This window comes from Elgaria multicarinata, chromosome 8 (assembly GCF_023053635.1).
Source record: "Elgaria multicarinata webbii isolate HBS135686 ecotype San Diego chromosome 8, rElgMul1.1.pri, whole genome shotgun sequence".
NCBI lineage: Eukaryota > Metazoa > Chordata > Lepidosauria > Squamata > Anguidae > Elgaria > Elgaria multicarinata.
In genome coordinates this window covers 109643338-109663635 of record NC_086178.1, presented here as the reverse complement: position 1 = coordinate 109663635, position 20298 = coordinate 109643338, and positions in this window count along the sequence as shown.

The window sequence follows — 20298 nt, the reverse complement described above, 5'->3', positions numbered from 1 at the left end:
ATCAAAGAATGGGCTTAATGTAATAATATGCTCTGCAAGAGAGATTAATTTCTCCATCTAGGTGTTTTTGAAGTATTCATGGCTGCTTGGCACCAAAAATCAGTTTTGAGGGAGAGGGTGCGGGGGTGGCAGCAAGATTAAATTTTATCCCAAGGGTTTGTTCCACCTCAAATAGTTTGAATGCTCAAGTTGATTTCTGATTAAACTGGGCTGATTTGAGCTCCCCTTTTGATGGTATATTATAATCCCTGAATTGTTCACTTTAGTTTGGCATAATATGTTTATGTTTGGTGTATTTTAATTGTGCCTATTTATTGACTTCTGGGGAAGTATTCCGATTTTGACTTTCTGATCAGGGCTGCAATCCTTCACCAACGTGCCTACGCGTAAACCCCATTAAACTCAAGGGGGCTTACTTCTGAGCAGACATTTATAGGACTCCACTGCAATTGAGTTAACTGTGAACATATTTATTTATTATATTTCTATAGCTGGAACTCTCCAACCATTGGTCTGTTTAACAACCCAGTATATTGTTTGGCCTGATTGGCGGTAGCTCACCAAGGTCACAAGTACATATCCCGAAGCGTGCTTGCTCCCTTGCTCCTTAAATAAAGACAACACCTCAGGTCTGCATCCTGAGGTCCTTTAACTGGAGATGCTGGGAAATGAGCCTAGGACTTTATGCATGGAAAGACACAGCCTTTGTGCTATGCGTTCTGCTCCATTGTCAGAGGATCCCCTTCTAACTGAACTCTGAAAACTTCACTGGGCCATTTCTAACTTGGGTGGTCATTACACTTCTGAACTTGGGCCTTTGCTAGACCTCCCTTGGGGAAGTCTATGTTTACTCAGGAGAATAAGGCTTCCGAGTAAGGAGGCATAGGCGGATTGGGCCGCACTGGTGCCTCCTGGTGCAACGCTTTCTCGGATGCAAGTCCCATTGATCCACACACGCAGGATTGGGAAGCAGGAGAGTTTGCCTTGCAAGGAGTCCACAAGTCCCTAGCTTTCCTGGGGGAAGGGAGAGGGAGTCCTGCTTGCCCGCCTGACTGGACATTGCGGCCTGTTTGAGGAGAGAGGCGAGGCAATCCAATGCCTTTTCCTCGGGAGTAAGGGAGAGGCTGCCTTGGGCCAGGGTCGAGCTTGCCACATGCTCTGGGAGGGCGGCTTCCGGGTGGAAGTCCGAACGTGGAGCCGCCCTCCCACCCCAGCGTCCCTGTCTTTGCTTCAGCTGGGTGGGCGCAGGGCGCCATCTCGCCCACCCAGGCCCAGCTCACAGCCAACAACGCGCATGGGTGCTGCGCTGTGCAGCGCCCAGCGCCCCTCTTAGCTTGGCGCTCTAGGCAGCTGTCTGAGTGGCTTCTATGGTAGCGCTGGCCCTGGGTGCGAGGCTCTCACGAGAGCTCAGGCAGCCAGGTACCATGAGAGCTTGCCATCACGAACTCTCTGTTCTGCCAAACCACCCATAAAATGGTGCTTATAAATGGTGCTTCTACAAAGGGGCAGAGTGTAATTACATAGACTCTCACCCTTGTGGCACTTCATTATCTATATAAAGCTATATCAAAGAACGGGCTTAATGTAATAATATGCTCCACAAGAGAGGGTTTTTAAAAAAAAATATTTTTTTAATTGTGAATATTAACAAACGAACAAAAACATCGTGAAAATGTGGGGGGGACCCATACATTATGTATATAAAATTATCATTTTCTATCATATGTACCGTTAAAAAAAAAGAGTTATACAAAGGTTTCAAGAAAAATGGACCAGATATCCATATATTTCATAGAATAGCAGAGTTGGAAGGGTCCTACAAGGCCATTGAGTCCAACCCTCTGCTCAATGCAGGAATCCACCCTAAAGTATCCCTGACAAATGGTTGTCCAGCTGCCTCTTGAAGGCCTCTAGTGTGGGAGAGCCCACAACCTCCCTAGGTAACTGATTCCATTGTCGTACTGCTCTAACAGTCAGGAAGTTTTTCCTGATGTCCAGCTGGAATCTGGCTTCCTTTAATTTGAGACCGTTATTCCGTGTCCTGCACTCTGAGAGGATCGAGAAGAGATCCTGACCCTGCTCTGTGTGACAACCTTGCAAGTATTTGAAGAGTGCTATCATGTCTCCCCTCAATCTTCTCTTCTCCAGGCTAAACATGCCCAATTGTTTCAGTCTCTCTTCATAGGGCTTTGTTTCCAGACCCCTGATTATCCTGGTTTCCCTCCTCTGAACATGCTCCAGCTTGTCTGCGTCCTTCTTGAATTGTGGAGCCCAGAAGTGGACGCAATACTCAAGGTGAGGCCTAACCAGGGCCATAGAGAGGAACCAGTACCTCACGCGATTTGGAAGCTATACTTCTATTAATGCAGCCCAAAATAGCATTTGCCTTTCTTGCAGCCATATCGCACTGTTGGCTCATATTCAGCTTGCGATCTACAACAATTCCAAGATCTTTCTCGTTTGTAATATTGCTGAGCCAAGTGTCCCCCATCTTGTAACTGTGCATTTGGTTTCTATTTCCTAAATGTAGAACTTGGCATTTATCCCTATTAAATTTCACCCTGTTGTTTTCAGCCCAGCACTCCAGCCTATCAAGATCACTTTGAAGTTTGTTTCTGTCTTCCAGGGTATTAGCTATCCCACCCAATTTGGTGTCATCTGCAAATTTGATAAGCATTCCCTGCATCCACTTGCTAGTTGTGTCTATATAACACCTGTTCAAAAGTTGATAATGTTATTAGGTCCTTGATCCATTGCATTATGGGAGGTGTGAATTTGTCCTTCCAATGTGATAGCATAAGTCTTTTGGCTGTCATAAGGGCTCTGAAGATCCATCTGCACTGACCGTGTGTTAACTTCCAAGAAGCCGGTAGGTAATTTCGGAGGAGATGCACATTATTCCATATTATAGATTGTTTCAGTACAAAGTTCATCCTTATTATTACCTCCTCCCCAAAAGTGGCAACTATGGGGCATTGCCAAAACATATGAGTTAAAGAAGCATTAGATGCATCCATCTAGGTGGTGTTTTTTTAAGTATTCACTGCTGCTTGGCACCCAAAATCAGTTTTGAGGGAGAGGGTGACAGTGGCAGCAAATGCCATGGCTGGAGAGTGGCTGGTGAGGCTCTCCAGAGCATCTGCTAGAGACAGGAGGAAGGGGTGGCTGGCCCTCCTGGCGGGGGAGTGGCACCATTCGCCACTCCTCCCACTCTGCCATCTGATGCAGGCACCTCACCCTGCTTCATGGCCCTGGATCTTGTCCTTTGTGCTCATAGCTCTGTCTACAGTTACATTGGAGGAAAACTGCAACACCCTGTGGTACTTCAGAAGCTGTTAGGTCAGTGGTTCCCAATTGGGGGTCTGTGGACCACAGGGGGTTCACGTAACCCACCCAGGGGGTCTGTGGCACCATTCACATATTCACCATTCATTTCTGGAGTCCACTGAAGATGAATTCCTACCAGAAGTAAAATATAACATCACTGAGCACCTGCGTGATTTAGCGACTAGCTTCAGAGATTACTTCCCTGCACCCAATCCTGAAAACTCATGGAGAAGGAATCCTTTTGAATGTGGTGATGTACAACTAACAACTCTATCTGCGGAAGAGCAAGATGCACTTGTTGACGTGACTTGTGATGGTTCACTGAAATCATTTTTCAAAGAATATAGACTGGACCAATTCAGTGACGGTTTTTCCTGATTATAAGAATTGAGGTGAAAAAGCTTTGAAACATCTAGTTCCCTTTTGTTCCACATATCTTTGTGAACAAACATTTTCGACATTTTGTTATATGAAGAACAAGCATAGAAATCAGCTCTATGTTGATCCAGATTTGAGATTAAAAGTAGGAAATCTTGAACCGGATGTGGAAGGGATTGTTCGGGACAAAAAGAGGCATGATTTCTCCCATCATATTTAGGTTTAGTAGCTGCTAGACATGTCATAATTTTTTAAATTGTAAACTAGACATCAGTAAAATTAATTTTTTCTTTATATTCCTAACTAAATCATTGTCATTTTTGCATGGTAATATCACAAATATCACAAATTTTATGGTCTGTTTTTTTTAGTATACCTAAAATCCTTTGCTTATTAGGGGCTACCCCTTATTTTCTCCAAAAAAATTCTTTGCACAGGTAACTACTATAGAGATAAATATTTTTCAAAAAGAGGGGGTCCATGGCTTGGCGTTTGAAAAACAAGGGGTCCTCAGTACTTATCTAATTGGGAACCACTGGTCTAGGTGTCACAGGATTGCTCTGTAAGTAAATTAATTAATCAACTGGATTCACATATACGAGCATATAGTAAAACAGTTTTGAAGCAAAACGCATCCTTTGTTTTTAGATTATGTACATGTGTGTGTCATAGCAGGCATCGTCTTATAAAAGCATCCCTTACATGAGAGAAAAGAGGGATGCCTTTTTAAGATGGTACTTGCGAGCTGCTATTTTTATTAGCACTTGCAATACGTATATTAGTGCTACACAAACACACACACACACACACACACACACACACACACACACACACACAATCTGCTCACTTAATCAGGGTGTGCTGACCAGGGATGATTGGAAGATTTGGCATTTAGTGGCCATGGTGATACAGGTGGTGTGTGTAAAAAGCCAGCAGTTGCATATGCTATGTTTGTTTCAAAACCGTGCTGTCACCCACCAAATACAAACATCAAATCCATTTGTGGAACACTGAAATTCTCCCATCACTCAAGCTAAAACAGCTGCTTCAGTGAGAGTCCTTTTGCTCCTGGAGCATCTAAATGTTTGCAAGGCTGATATTAGGTCACCTTTCCAGTATAGCCTGAATACCAACATAAGATTAAGAAATGGTAGAAGCAACTATATTATGTTACACTGAAACCATAAGCTAAGTGACATTCATCAAGAGATTGGATTGCATTTTAATAAGCTACAAACAGCCGATAGAGTTGATCCCATGGAAAATAACTCTTGAAGATTTTCCACTTTGATAATGGAAAGAGACAATCAGCCAGAGTTGCAGTGTCCCATATTAAGAGAGAATCCTTCAACTTGTGATGTAACTTAACGACTTCTTTAGAAGAAGGCGGAAAAGTTCATAAAAGCCACAGAGGTTTACATATGAACTCAATACACCACAATGGAGGGGAAAATATAGCAAGGGGACAGCAGGAAGTTTTCCTGGGTGAGCCCCACTGAAATAAATGGGCCACACAGGAGATTGGTAGTTCTCTTGCTCAGGTCCTCTTTGTTTCAGGAAGACTTGTGCAAGATGGATTCTGTACCCAATTTTTAGACCAGGGGTCCCTAAGCGTTTTGGACCCATGGGCACATTTGGGAATTTGAGAAACTGCTGCAGGCACCATCACATGATGCCAAATCAGTGGAATGCTATTGTATTGTAGGTTGTGTCTTATTCAGAAAATAAATTTTGTTTTGTACCTATTGGACACCACAATGTCTCTTTAATAAAGGATTGTCTAATTCAGCTAATTGCTGGCAGTACAATGCAGCTAATACTTCTTTTAACCATATGTTTTGGCAATGTCCAGTAGTTGCTTCTTTTGGGGAAGAAGCTATTGTACAGATAAATTTTGTACTGGAATAGTCTGTAGTATTCACTGATGTATACACTGTGTGGATCTACACTTCTACACTTATATCGATTTTTTGAGCCTTTGTAATGTAACTTGTGTAAGAAAAGGGTAAAATCATACTGGGAATGGCTGTTTTTTACTATGTTAAATTATTTTATTGTTATGGTTTTAGGAGTGGAACAGATAAGCGGCCAGCTGCATGGGGGCGTTCTGGTACATCCTGGAACCGCTTGGGGCAAGGCCGACCAGCCTTGAGTGAAAATTAACATCTCTGGGGAAGGTGTGAAAGATCTTCGAAGGGAGGGGGGAAGGAGCGAGAAAAGTATATATAAAGAGTATGCTTTAAAAAGGGGGGTTTGTCCTGAGCTGGCTGACATCATGGCTGGGTGATGTACGATTTGCAACTTAGTTTTTAGTTTGCTTGGTCTGGATTCTTATATATATCTGCATGTTTTATCAGTTTTGAAATGCTAATCCTGTATATCCTACCCTTATCCTGAATAAAATTGGGCTTAGCCCTCCAAACTGGGAGCTGTGTGCGTTTGTTCTGGGGATCTGTGCAAAATCCAGTGGAAAGGCCAGCTTTGCTGGGGCGTGCTTCCTTTACAACTTGTATCGCTACCTTGTATACCATTTCTCAGTAGCCTTACTTACCTTTTCTTGTAATGTTGTTGCGGAGCACACTGTTTGTTGCCCCATTGGCTGTGTTGTTTCTTCTTCTCATTTCTCTGATCCTTGCAATTCCCAGACTGTCCTTTCTCTGCACCTCCCACTTCCTTGTTTTTGTATTTTCCGTGCCTCTCCAGCTAACATTCCTTTATGCGCATGCTCTTAATTTCAAATCTTTGTGGCGGGAGTTCTTCAGAGAGAGTGGTTTGTTGATTGTTGGAGTTGTCTGTCTCTTGAGGAAAGTGTAGGGATGCCTGGTGAATGGAATGTGTTAAATCTTTCTCATTTTTTAAAATTATTTCCGTGGCATTACATGCAACCTACCTCAGTTAAAAAATGTTTTTTTAAAAAAAAAATATTATTAAAGGATGCGCATATGCGTGTAGCCAATTTCTAATTTAATTTATTTTTTAAAAAAATTAAATTGATGCACATATGCGCATATGCGCATAGTATAGTTCTAACAAAGAAATGGTTACTGAAGGCGCGTAGAGGAAGTTACATCAGATAGGAAGCCCGGTGAGGGATCATATGACATTAGTTTCGCAATGCATCACAGAAGACATCGTAACAACGGAGCACATTGAAAGAAGTCTAATGACGCAGAAGTGTTACAACGAAAGGTAAAATGGTACAAAACCTTTCTGTATAACGTTATAAGGAACACATCACGTGATCACTGATGTCATCCAGAGCTATCTATAATGTTACGGCTATAGTAATGTAGATTCGACCACTCTTAAATTGTTTACTTGCTTCATGGAAATTAACAAATGGCCAGTGTAAATGGATTCTCTGCACCTTTTGGACAAATAACATATTGATATTACGACATTGGAAAGATAAACACTCACCTTCTATAATGCAATGAATTGAGAAACTTACAACACTTTTAATGTTTGAACAGGTGGCATAGAGGCCTTGCCTTCAAATCGATACATATTTAGTTATTGGTCTGCTTTTGTTGAAGCCTATATACAATTCCTAGAAAGTTGAATGCATTTGATATGTATTAATTGCTATGGAGATATAGAAATCCATGTATGTATATTTAAAAAATGGAGGGAAATGAAAAATAAAATTTTGTGGGTGCCACACAGGGGACCCTTGCTATAGACTTTCCCAAGATTGGTAGTATTGGTTACAATTAGGGCACATCTATGCCACAGGCCCAAACTGGTTTCATGGTAATTCCCTCCCCACAGGGAAATCTGGGAACTGTAGCTTTGTGAGGAGAGCTAGGGATCTCTCTAACACAGTAATCTTAGCATCCTCACCAAGGTGAGAATTTGGCCAAAGGGCAGAGTGGGGTGGGGGGAACCATGACAGTTAAAATGGTACAAAATTGGAAATGTTTTTATAGTGTAAATATGCCCTTATATACAGTTGTGGAAACACAAATATTTATTGGCAGACCAATTCTATGGATGTTTAGAAGTAAGTATCATTGTGTTCAGTGGAGCCTATTCTAAGTAAGCGCGTATAGAATTTCAATTTCCATTTGTCTGGGATGGTCAAGGAAAGCACCACCAGCTCAGAATTATTTAGGAGTATGGCATGATTTTTGTGTGCCAAACGTTAGTAGAAACTCACAGACACTTCTAAAGAGTGCTATCTATTTTTGCAGTTTGCCTTTTATCTTCAAGATCCTAATACACAGGTTAAGAACCTGGAGGCTCTAATGGGCATTTACATAAAATCGGTATCAAGAAGTGAGATTGTTCAATGAGGTGTTAAGGTTGAAACAAGCAAGAAGAGAAACATTTACAAGAGAAGATAAAGTTTTTAACTGACAGATAACAGACAGGAATGCCAATCGAAATACGAGTCTTAGGGGACAGAATCACAAAGAAGAGGGAAGGAAGAAGAGCTAGCTTCAGTTTTGAACAAAAATGTGGTTTGAGTGGGAAATTACTCTATTTTATGGTACAATTTTTTATAGACTGAAGCGCCCTTCCACAACCTGCTTTACAACTGCCATCACCCCCAGCTTTCTCTGCTGTGGCACCCCGGTTGTGGAATGAGCTCCCCAGAGAGGTCTGCCTGGCGCCTACACTGTATTCTTTTTGTCACCAGCTGAAGACCTTTTTATTCTCTCAATATTTTAACACTTAATTTTAACTTAAATTTAAATTTTATTTTACTCTCTGTATTTTAATCTTATATCAATTTTGCTGTGAGGTTTTATCCTGGTTGTGCTTTTTATACTGTATTTTGTATTTGTGTTTTCAACCTGTTGGTTGTTTTATTATGGTTTTAATTTTTGTGACCCACCCAGAGAGCTTCAGCTATTGGGCGGTATAAAAATGTTATAAATAAATAAATAAATAAATAAATGGGCATGTTGGCTGGGGGTGATAGGAATTGTACTCCAACAAAACTGGGAGGTACCAGATTGGAGAAGGTTTGTCATTAAGACTTTCAAACTAATTGAGTGCATAGGAAGCATCAATGACCCATTAATCTATGTTAATATCTTGTTCTAAATTTAACATTTAAGGATTTATATATCACCTTTCAAATAGAAGCTTTCCTATCGATGCTTGCAATTGATACCTTAAAAACAACAACAACCACATCCACAATATCAACAACGGCTTGGATCCAGATTTTGCCTTTTGTGAACAAAAGAGCTCTTTCTATACTATGAAGTTAAGGTAGATTTATTTAATAAGGAAAATAAACATACACATTACAGTACACACATGCAATCACAGGAGGTACTGGTTCCTCTCTATTCGGCCCTGGTTAGGCTCATCTAGAGTATTGCATCCAGTTCTGGGCACCACACTTCAGGAAGGATGCAGACAAGCTGGAGCATGTTCAGAGGAGGGCAACCAGGATGATCAGGGGTCTGGAAACAAAGCCCTATGAAGAGAGACTGAAAGAACTGGGCATGTTTAGCCTGGAGAAGAGAAAATTGAGGGGAGACAGGATAGCACTCTTAAAATACTTAAAAGGTTGTCACACGGAGGAGGGCCAGGATCTCTTCTCGATCCTCCCAGAGTGCAGGACACGGAATAACGGGCTCAAGTTAAAGGAAGCCAGATTCCAGCTGGACATCAGGAAAAACTTCCTGACTGTTAGAGCAGTACGACAATGGAATCAGTTACCTAGGGAGGTTGTGGGCTCTCCCACATTAGAGGCATTCAAGAGGCAACTGGACAACCATCTGTCAGGGATGCTTTAGGGTGGATTCCTGCATTGAGCAGGGGGTTGGACTCTATGGCCTTGTAGGCCCCTTCCAACTCTGCTTTTCTATGATTCTATGAATATATTAGGATGTGGCAGATGCTTTTTCAGTTAGTTGCAGGAAGGAGGTGTACATTTGAACTCGATCTCTAGAGGCCTTTTGAAGTCTGAAGAGGAATCCTGGCAGATTTCACTTTTCTGAAAGGGAAGGTGTCCCTGGGGCACAGTCAGGCCTTACCTAGACCTAAGGTTTATCCCAGGATCGTCTCGAGGTCATCCCTGTTCATGTAAATGACGCACACAATATCCCAGGAGCAGGCAGGGATGACCCTGGGATAAACCTTAGGTCTAGCTAAGGCCTCAGTTTCCTTCTGCCATAGTCAGGTGAGTAGTTAGCCTCTAGAGTATCCTTCAGACAAATCCTATAGCTAGACTTTGGGTGTGATTAGATGGTAGGGATGGGGTAGGGGGGAATGCTTGACTGAAAACTGTCCTGGGCCTAGAAGGACTTCCAAGTGGTTACCTTTGGGGAGTAGTTACTGGGCTGTAGTGCATGTGTACACATGACCCCAAAAGTTAAAATAAATAGAGCTAAGTTTGTGCAAATTTCCCTGAAGGTGGGAAGAAAGAGTTAACTATGCTCAAATGTCCCTGAAGGTGGGGTTTTTTTAATTTGTGCAAGTCTCCCTGACGTTAAAACAACAACATTACAATTGTGCAAATCTTTCCAAAGGTTGAAAAAAAAGTGTCACTGTCTAGGGAGGTGATGAAGTGGAGGAATAAATTTATTGGTTTCATTTTAAGATGTGATAGAAAGGGGATATAGTTAGCAAGACTGTGGTGCATGGGGGAGGGAGGAGACCCCCAAGTTGGACAGAGGCATATTACTTCTTTTCTGTCTGGAAGGCAGATCCTGGATCCAACCTATTGGATTTTAATTGTTGTGAACTGCTTTTGAAACCTGAATATGAGCCAAAAGTGTGATGTGACTGCAAAAAAAGCAAATGCGATTTTGGGCTGCATTAATAGAAGTATAGCTTCCAAATCACATCAGGTACTAGTTCCCCTCTATTCGGCACTGGTTAGGCATCGTCTTGAGTATTGTGTCCAGTTCTGGGCACCATGCTTCAAGAAGGATGCAGACAATCTGGAGTGAGTTCAGAGGAGGGCAACCAGGATGACCAGGGGTCTGGAAACAAAGCCTTATAAGGAGACACTGAAAGAACTGGGCATGTTTAGTCTTGAGAAGAGAAGGCTGAGAGGAGATGGGTTAGTACTTTTCAAATACTTGAAAATAGGGCTGTACGTGGCCCCCCGATTCACTTCGGAGGCTGTTTCGGAGCCCCCGATTCACCATGGGGTGCTTCAGGGGTTTGCCTCAGCACCAAAGCACAAGATTCAGAACCCCCGAGGTGACTCAGCCTTGTGGGTTCCTGGGTGCCGGCCACACAGCCGGCATCCAGGAAAGCTGGGAGCAAGTCTGGGTAGGAGTCCATTTGGCTCCTGACTCCATCCTCCCTCCCCCCCCCCCGGTGAAGACATGGCCAGTGATTCTTGCAGTCATTTTCTTTCCAAAACTGCTTCCAGGAGGTTGTCATTCTGTGACAACCTTCTTGGTGTTGAGCTCTCACTTAAGACAATTTCCGTAATATGGGGAAGGGGAAAATGCCCTAATTCTAGGTTTTTAAGTAGAACCCAATGAAAGACAAACAGGTGTTCCATTGGGCCCTGAATTGTAGTAGTGTTCCAGTCCCTACCTTTATTTATCTCCTCAATTTATTTCCTTCCAAATATCCCAATTTTATGTTATTCTGTAAACAAGCTCTTCTACCTTCACCTTAAAGGAATATTAGAATTGCAGATAAGCCCTTAAAGTTCAATATAACCACACAGTCATAAACATTGGTTAAATTAAAATGTGAGAATAAAACCCCAACTACATTTCACAAACAATCCCTGGGGGACAAATCCATTAAAAACCCATGCAGATGTGTTAATGGCTTGTCCAGCAGTCCCAATTGTTTGTTCACATAGATTGGTTTATAGATAATAAACCAAATACAGAGGGCTTTGAAGTAAACACAACTTTAGATTCTCCCCATGGATTCATCAGAAGATCTCCTACTTGGGGTGTTCAAAGAAACACCACTCTGGTGTTGAGGGGGGAGCAGGGTCATACCTGCCAGTTCCTTGATGCATGCACCAACCAGGCCCACCCCACTGTCAGCTGTGTGATGTAGGCATGTAGTGCTCTTTGGCTCCACCTCTGATCCACCAGATTCTTCAGGTTCCACATCTAATCTGACTCATCCAAGCTCTGCCTGCTCATTGGCCCTATCTGTTGGGGGTACAGGCAATATTTTTATAACACAAAGTTAGCAATCATGATTTCAGAAAGTCTTGCCTGTGCATAGATAATAATAATAATAAAAAACAGCAACAACCAAGGGCAACTCACAAAGGCAAACGTTTAGAGAACTTTCCGGAGAAGCCTAACAGGTCTCCCAGTCACTTGACTGACAGATGCACTCAAGGTCTTGGTGACATTGGCTCTCTCTCTCTCTCTCCCTCTCTGTGTGTGTGTGTGTGTGTGTGCGTGTTTGTACAAAGTGTTCTGAACCATTTTCCTGACCTGGTTATTTCGTTTAACATCTCCCACTAGAAGTCTTATCGAACCCGCTTCTTTTTACGATGGAACTAGTGATTTTCAAATCCATGATATTACTGGAAAACAAAAACACTGCAAAACAACCTCTAAAGGGCACAGAAACATCAAGGAACACGACCTGTGAGTCATCCTGTTCTTGATTCTTCTCATCTATCAACCTTATTATCTACTGGTAAAACACCTGACATCATGGGGTAAGGGTGTGTGTGTGTGGTGGACAGAAAGCTTGTATAAAGCAAAGACCCCTGTGGGGCAACACAGTGCATATTTATATGCTCTCCACACAGACTCCATGCAGCCCCTCTCAGATCCCTGATAGGAGTGAAAGGCAAGCTCAGCTGTCGTTGTAGTTGTGACCCCAGTTTGTCTCCAAGTGTTTTGCTTCACGTTTTCTCATAGGTATAATTGCAAGCCACAGGAGAAAGTAAAAGGACACACAACCATTGCTGTGTGTAATGACTAGCATAAGTCCCATTGTTTTCAATGGGTCTGTTTTACGGGCATGTCTACACCAGCCATTTATCCTGGGGTCATCCCGGGGTCATCCCTGTGCATGCAAATGACACACAGGGGATCCCGGGAGCAGGCAGGGCCGATCCCTCCATTTTCCTGGGATAATCCTTAGGTGTAGAAAGGGCCTAAGTAGGACTAAGTCTAGAGTTAACCCATTTTGTCATTAAGGTAATGCTACTCAGGTAGCACTTGACTTGGCTGACCTGGATGGGAGGTGGGGATACTTCAGGACTGGACCATTTTTCATAACCTAGCGTTTGATTGGCTAGTTTAAAGGTACCTCCTGGTATAGTCGTCTGGATGGTGGCATGGCAATCATTTGCATGTCTTTGCCTGGCATAGGGAACATTTGCATCTCTTTCCTGGGTGTAGGGAACAACCATTCTTTCATTTAGTCAAGGAGGAAGCATCTACTGTATATTCCGGGGCTCCTTTTATTCTGTGATCTTAATATTGTAACTCCTGGCAACTATGCCTTCCAGAACAAAATGGATTCCTGAGCCAAGGTGTCAGGGTAATGCCAGTTAGAACCATAATGTACACTGCATGTACCAGAGTGCCAATATAGGGGAGTACTTCTGTAACAACGGCACTCTAACGCCCCTGTCATTCGTCAGTTGACTTGTAAGCAAATATAGTTGATGTTATGGGAACTTCAAGATAATTGTGCTTAGGACTGCAATGTTTCTGACAGGCTGCACATGCCAAACTGGTTTTGGTTTTCTATAAATTATACATCCAACTTAAAAGTGAGATTTGGTTTTAACAATACACATACAGTCACTGTAGGATTTCACCAGCTGTTCACAAATCATCTATTGCAATCTAAATTAAGTTGACTGGTCAAAATGTTTCTTTTATTAGTTCAAATAAAAATGAACCAATTAAATAAACCTGTACTATCTGATGAATACGAACATAATGATTAAAATCTGAATATTTATTAAAGGAATCAAATATTTACTTATCTGGAAAAACTTAATCAGTGTGTTCTTTACGCTATGGCTACAGTCCTGTGCATGGCAAACTTCAACGAGATTTAAGCAGCATACCTGTCCTCTGCCTGTCCACAGGTACCACACTTCATCCTGAAAGTTCTCGTGGGCCTTTCTTCTGAATCATCCTCCTTTAGCGTTTAGTTGGAGGTGGTGTCCTTGGTCATGCTTATTTCCATATTTCCATGGGTGGACCATTTTAATAGGTCTAAACTCAATGGCAATTTTGGGATGACCAGGAAGTTTAGGATCTTTTCGCAATAATCCCAGAGTGCAGGACACGGAGTAATGGTTCAAGTTACAGGAAGCAAGATTCTGACTGGACATCAGGAAAACCTTCCTGTTAGTGCAGTACAACAATGGAACTAATTACCTAGGGAGGTCATGGGCTTTCCCACACTAGAGGCATTCAAGAGGCAGCTGGGCAGCCATCTGTCAGGAATGCTTTAAGGTAGATTTCTGCATTGAGCAGGGGGTTGGACTTGATGGCCTTATAGGCACCTTAAAACTCTTCTATTCTGTGATGGAATTCAGGTTGGGGGCAAAAAGTGTATTTTGCATGGTTCTCCCCTGGTGCTGGGTGGTTAGGGACTCCTTAGGAAGCCTTCTCTGTCCATAATTTCTCTTCTTTGTCTAGTCCTTTTTGGTCAATGACCAAACTGTTGCATGTTATGCTCTAAGATGACCTATGAGTTCTTTTTGCTCTTTCTTTCTTTTTTTGTATGGCTGAAGTCACGTCCTTAATATGGGAGGGATTTCAAACTTCGGCCTGCCTTCAACTGGAGGATAAGTTTATCCTTTCCTGCCTATATACTAGAATGGAACTTCACATTAAATCCAACTTTCCATTTGCTGCATTCCATGATTTTTTTTCCAGGGCAGCCAAAGGGTATTCATCACTTCAACTATACTTTGAATCTCTGTTATGTCTTGAACCTTGGGTCATAAACCTGTTGGAAAAGAGTGTCCCTTTTTCAGTCTCTGTAAGCAGCCTAGGTAGGTACCATTCCAGTTATACCTTTGTATAGAATTGGGATTTCTGAAATGATGATTAATTGGCCTCGATTGCAACAGGGCTTATATTTTATGGCACACAATGAAATACAACATGTCAGCTCCTAGGCTAAGAAATATGCAGCAAAGAATACACAACCAGGCAAGAGAGAGGGCTTTAATTCTTCAAACTATTTGGAAGTGTGGGCTGCTAACTATCCCCCAATGAATTCACAGGAACAGGTCGGAGGTGATTTTCTTCACGCTAATGCAGCTCACGAGACATTCAGAGATCACTAAAACCAGCCTCATCAGAAACAGCCAATCCCTGGGTCACATATAAAATCACCTCTGAAGTGTGATTTTCTGCACCTTTGGAGATAACTATATTCACCAACGTCAGCTCTTTTCTCTTATTTCCTCTTCTGGAGAGACACAGTGGCATCACTTTTTCATCCTCAGCCTCCCCATCCTGGTGCCTTCCAGATGTTTTGAACTAAAACACCCAGCATCCCCTACCATTGGCCATGCTAGCTGGGGTATGTACAAATTGGGAACCAAAAATCTTCACTGTTTGGTGAATGTCAAATTGAGCTAATTAATTGTTACATTTCACTGTTAATTGTGTATTCTTTTATTTTATTAATTTGCTATTGTGGATATTACTTTTGTTGGGGTATTGTAGAGCATAATGTATAAAGGAAAAGCATTGTGCAGGGCAGAGGGAGATATCTGAAGGGTATCTGACCCCAGAATAGTTGTTTTAAATGGATATTATTGGTTTTCTGCTTTTGATGGTTTTGAATTTTTGTATATTTTTTAATGTTCACTGTTTTTAACTTTTGTAAACCGCCCAGAGAGCTTCGGTTTAGGGGCGGTATATAAATGTAATAAATAAATAAATAAATAAATAAATAAATATAAAAATATAGTGATGGCAGGGTGAAGTGCCATTAACAGGGGAAGGAGAGATAGATATTTAACACCTATCTTACCTTCTGGTTGCCCTGCCGCCCCGGGGAACTTGGAGAATGAAGTAAACCACCCACAGCGTTTCTCACTACATTCAAATTAGAAAACTCTGATTTAATACCAATTAACAAACCAGGATTATAATCCAGGATCAGGCCAAACTCAGCAAACCTTGAGATCCATGATGGAATAAAATCAGGGTTTTAATAGAATAATCAAATTGTACATTAAAGTGTATTTGTATACTTTGCTCATAAATGTAGCTTCCCTTGTGCAAGCAAAGATGTAAATTTCTGGCAGCCACTAGAAACCGATCACTCACTTAAATCCAAGTCTGAAGAGGCACTTGCACTTCCACTCTCTTTCCCACATGCATTTTGTTTCACTCTATACTGAAACACTGGTGTTCATTGAAAGACAAATATCATGGCCCAAATGTTCACCTTTTGGTGTTAAAATGTCCGTTGTTCAGGGTTTCCTAGTGATTTGGGTCTTGGTTTGTATGTGTGCCAAATTTCAAATTTCTAGAAAGCTTGGATGTTCGTTAATCCATTTGGGGTACACATTGTCCTTCACCTCAAGGAGAGACTGGGGCCTAGCTAGACCTAAGGATTATCCCAGGCAAATGGAGGGGTCATCCCTGCCTGCTACCAGGATCCCCTGTGTGTCATTTGGATGCACAGGGATGATCCCAGGACGATCCCAGGATATAGGCCTGGTCTAGCTATGGCCTCAATTTCAGACTTTTGTCATAATTGGGGAGTCTGGGGCATGTATAGTAGCAAATTTCATCATCCTGAATAGTAAGGGGGTAGCTTAACCATTTGGGGTTATATATTCAGTCCCACATTTTGAAGGAGAGATGTATAAATGTTCTGTTTTCAAAATTTTCTACTATTTGGGGTGACTGCAACTACAAATCTATCAAAGCCAATAACTTTTGGCTTTCCAAATCAAAAGGATCAATTGCTGATTTGCATGTTGGGGATCTACTTGGTAATAATAATAATAATAATACTCTGATCTTTGTGAAATGTTTACCTTTTTTGCTATAGCGTGTCAAACGTTAAAAAGTTTGCCCCAAAGGTGCATAGGATATTTACAGCACAGTGAGAAATATAATACAGCTTATGTTGTTGAAATCCAATGGTGCTTCTTTCTGTATAGATTTAAATATATTTGGATGGTTTTTCTCTTCCTGTCTGACAGTATCTTAATCTATAGGATTTTTAAGTTAGCAGGAAATGGTTGGAAAACAAGTTTTTCAGCACATACTCCAGTAAATCTGTCTAAAGGGGAAAAAAATACCCAAGAACAGCATCTAATCTTTGAACTACTTGTTCTACTTCAGACATAAATTAACTGAAAATGGGAGAGAGAGAAAAGTGTGAGCTAAATCATGTTCCTCAACTGCTAGCCTCAAAAGATGGTGTTGTGTCAAATATGATTTGGCTTCATTTATTCATCACTTGTTAACTATGAAGCCAACTTTCAGGGAGAGCTTTCCCTGTAAGGGTTCTTGGCCCCCATGTTAAAGGCTGGTTTCACCCCACTACTGCTAATAATTAGTAGTAAACTAGCTGGGGGATGAATTGTAAATAATATTAAAATCAAAAAGAAGATAAGCAACAGGAATTGAATTCAGGGGTGGATATGAAGAAATGCATGTTGTTTGACTTGTTATTGTTCTTTCACTCTGCAGTTATGCCTAGCATTTGGGTCTTTTGGGTTACATGCAGCCAGGGCTGGCCCTACCACTAGGCAAAGTGAAGCAGTTACCTTAGGCAGCAGATGCTGGGAGGTTTTGCAAGGTATTGGAGCAGTGTGCTGCCTTGTGCCCCTAAGCTAGCTTGCTGCCTTATTTGCAGTGGAGGATGCTGTTCCAGTGTTGACTCAGCTGTCAGTCAAGTTGGCTTTTGTACATGGAGTGGGAGGGGGCGACATATTGGGTCAGCCCTGCATGCAGCCACCACAACTATTAAATGTTGCCAACTGGACCTCGTCAGCAGTCTGATAACTGTTTTGTTAAAAACAACAACACGTGTTCAGCCTCCAATGATGTATTATATTTTGTCTTATGCTTTGAGAGCCAATGCTAAAGTGTAGTTAATAAAGGTTTCACTCAATCAATCAATCAATCAATCAATCAATCATAGATTCAGATCTATATTTCAATGTTCAACAACAAAGTCTGAGTTTATTTTCCATTGCATACCTAGAGTAAGGTTGCAATATTGTTCTTTCGTGCAGAACGTACTTGACAAGCATACACAGGCTGTGTAAAATAGGGGTAGGTACCGTGGTGCCTGAGAGCATCAGAGCATCCACAGATATCTTTCTTGGCACATGTCAAAGTGCTCTACCATTCCTGCTTAAAACAAAACCTTTTCTTACTGGCAGCTGGTATTGCTGTTGGTGCTGAAAATTTTAAGTGTGTTGGGGCTCAGCTCCACCTCTGCTTTGTTCTCAACCCTTTGGGCAGGTTACTTGTCATTTGCCATGCCTCCTATGCCTGCCATTTTGTAGTGGTGCTCAGGACAGTTTCTCAAATTGCCAGTTGTGCCCGTGGCCCAAAATGGTTGCCACCCCTTGGTGTAGAAACTCAGCTTTCTTGCCACTGCTGCTCTTGACATTACTTGTGATTCCATAATATGGCTGGAAAACAATATTGCAACCAATTTTACTTGAATCTGATAAGGGAAAGCAGCTGCTAGCATAACACATATTCAACAGGCTTGAATTAATACAGGTAGGTCACATTCCTGAAAGGGGTGGAATCAGAGAGGCCAAAATGTGATCTAGCCCAAACATCAAAACCATCAGAAGCCAACCTATACTCGTATTGGCATCGCCATGCTATGGGCAGTCAAGTGGATAACGGGATTATCTGCTTATGTGACAGCAACTGACATTGCCAAAACAAGAGGCAACGCCCTGTACTGTGAATAGGGATAATGTTTATTTTGCTCTCCCTTGCTTCAGGATTTAATTAAGCCCTGCATAAAAATAATCGTGAGCAAATAGGGCAACTTCTTCCAAGCACCCAACCGAATAAATTGATCAGTACTGGGAAATTCCACAGAGCTTCTCAGCAACAAATCTTTGAGCTCAGACAACAGTCTTGTGGCACCTTAAAGCTGAACAGATTCTTCGTGGCATAAACTAGACTAAAGCTGACTTCATTAGAAGTTTATAGTCCTTATCATTGGACAGATTATATCAAGATATACTGTGTGCATACACAGACACCAGTGCAGAGAATGTTTTTAAACAAAGAACTGGCCCAAAAAGCCAGCAGGCAGCAGCAATAGATTTGACAGTCTCTAGACTCTGCCATTTACTTTATTTTGTTTTCTATACTTAGATAGATGGATCTGGTCTTTGGCCCAGTGGTTGCAGACGTCTTCTGGCTCCAACCCTTTCTTTTCAAGCCCTACAACCTGAAAACAGAAAAGGTGAATCCAAGTGGAGAGCTTTGACCCCAGCTCCCTAGCTGCGTCCTTCCCAGGGACAGCTCAGCCTTCTGCTACCAGATGACAATAAGCATGCCAAGAATCCTTCACTGGTTTATTTATTTATTACATTTCTATACTGTCCAATAGCTGGAGCTCTCTGGGCGGTTCACAAACCCAACGTTCTGCATCATGTAAGCTTCATAGAGAACACATCATGCACCACCTAGTGGAAACATGAATTACAATTATTGCCAACACAACAAAATAACATTTATTATTATTATTATTACATTTATATGTTATAGTCATTTATCTATACATTATACATTATTTATTTATTGTATAAATAATAATAATAATAATAATAATTTATACAATAAATAATGTATAGATAAATGACTATAAAATATAAATATAATTAAGAAAGAAAAATCAACAGATTTCAAATCTGCTGCAAGAAAATGTGTTTTTTTTAATTTATTTATAACATTTAGATACCGCTTCACATCCCAACAGATTTTCTAGAGGTGTACAATAACAGACAAAATAATAAAAAGATAAAAAAGAGTAGAACACCATATTAAAATTATTCTTTTTGAAAACAAAGAGAATCTACTCAATAGGTTTAGAATGCTGAAAACATTTTGACCCTGATAGCACTTCATCAGACTGGGAGCCCCATCACATCTCGGTCGAAATGCGCAGCTCCCGTCGCTTCTCTGTCATCGCTCTGACATCGCTTCCTGAAAACAGGAAGTAATTAGGCCCATTCAGTCCGGTAGGAGAGAGCAGCAGCCAGACTTTTTCTGGGGTGGGTGGGTGGGTTGTGGCACAACAAAGGCCAGAAGGGGCGGAAGACGCGCGAGAGGCAGACAACGTCATGTGAGCAATCTGTAACGAGCGTGCAGTAAAATGCTCGTTGGATGGAGCTTTAAGCTAGGACCATCTGCCCGATAGGTCTCATAGCCCCAAATCTTTGGGACCAGGAATCTAAAGTGGAATTCCCAGAAGTGGAGGATGAGTTACCAGGAATGGTATGTTGGACTTCATGGTTTCTGAATTGGACCACCCACCAGCCAAGCCACTTGCCTCTTTCAGGCTCCCCAAGCCAAGAATGTAGAGGAGCACAACTTGAGACCATTCAAGAGTGCCACTTCAGTTGGGAGACATCAGCCCTTTAAATTCCCTGTAATGTTCCTAGAGGGACAGTCCTCAGGCCCTTCTTGGGAATAAAAGGGC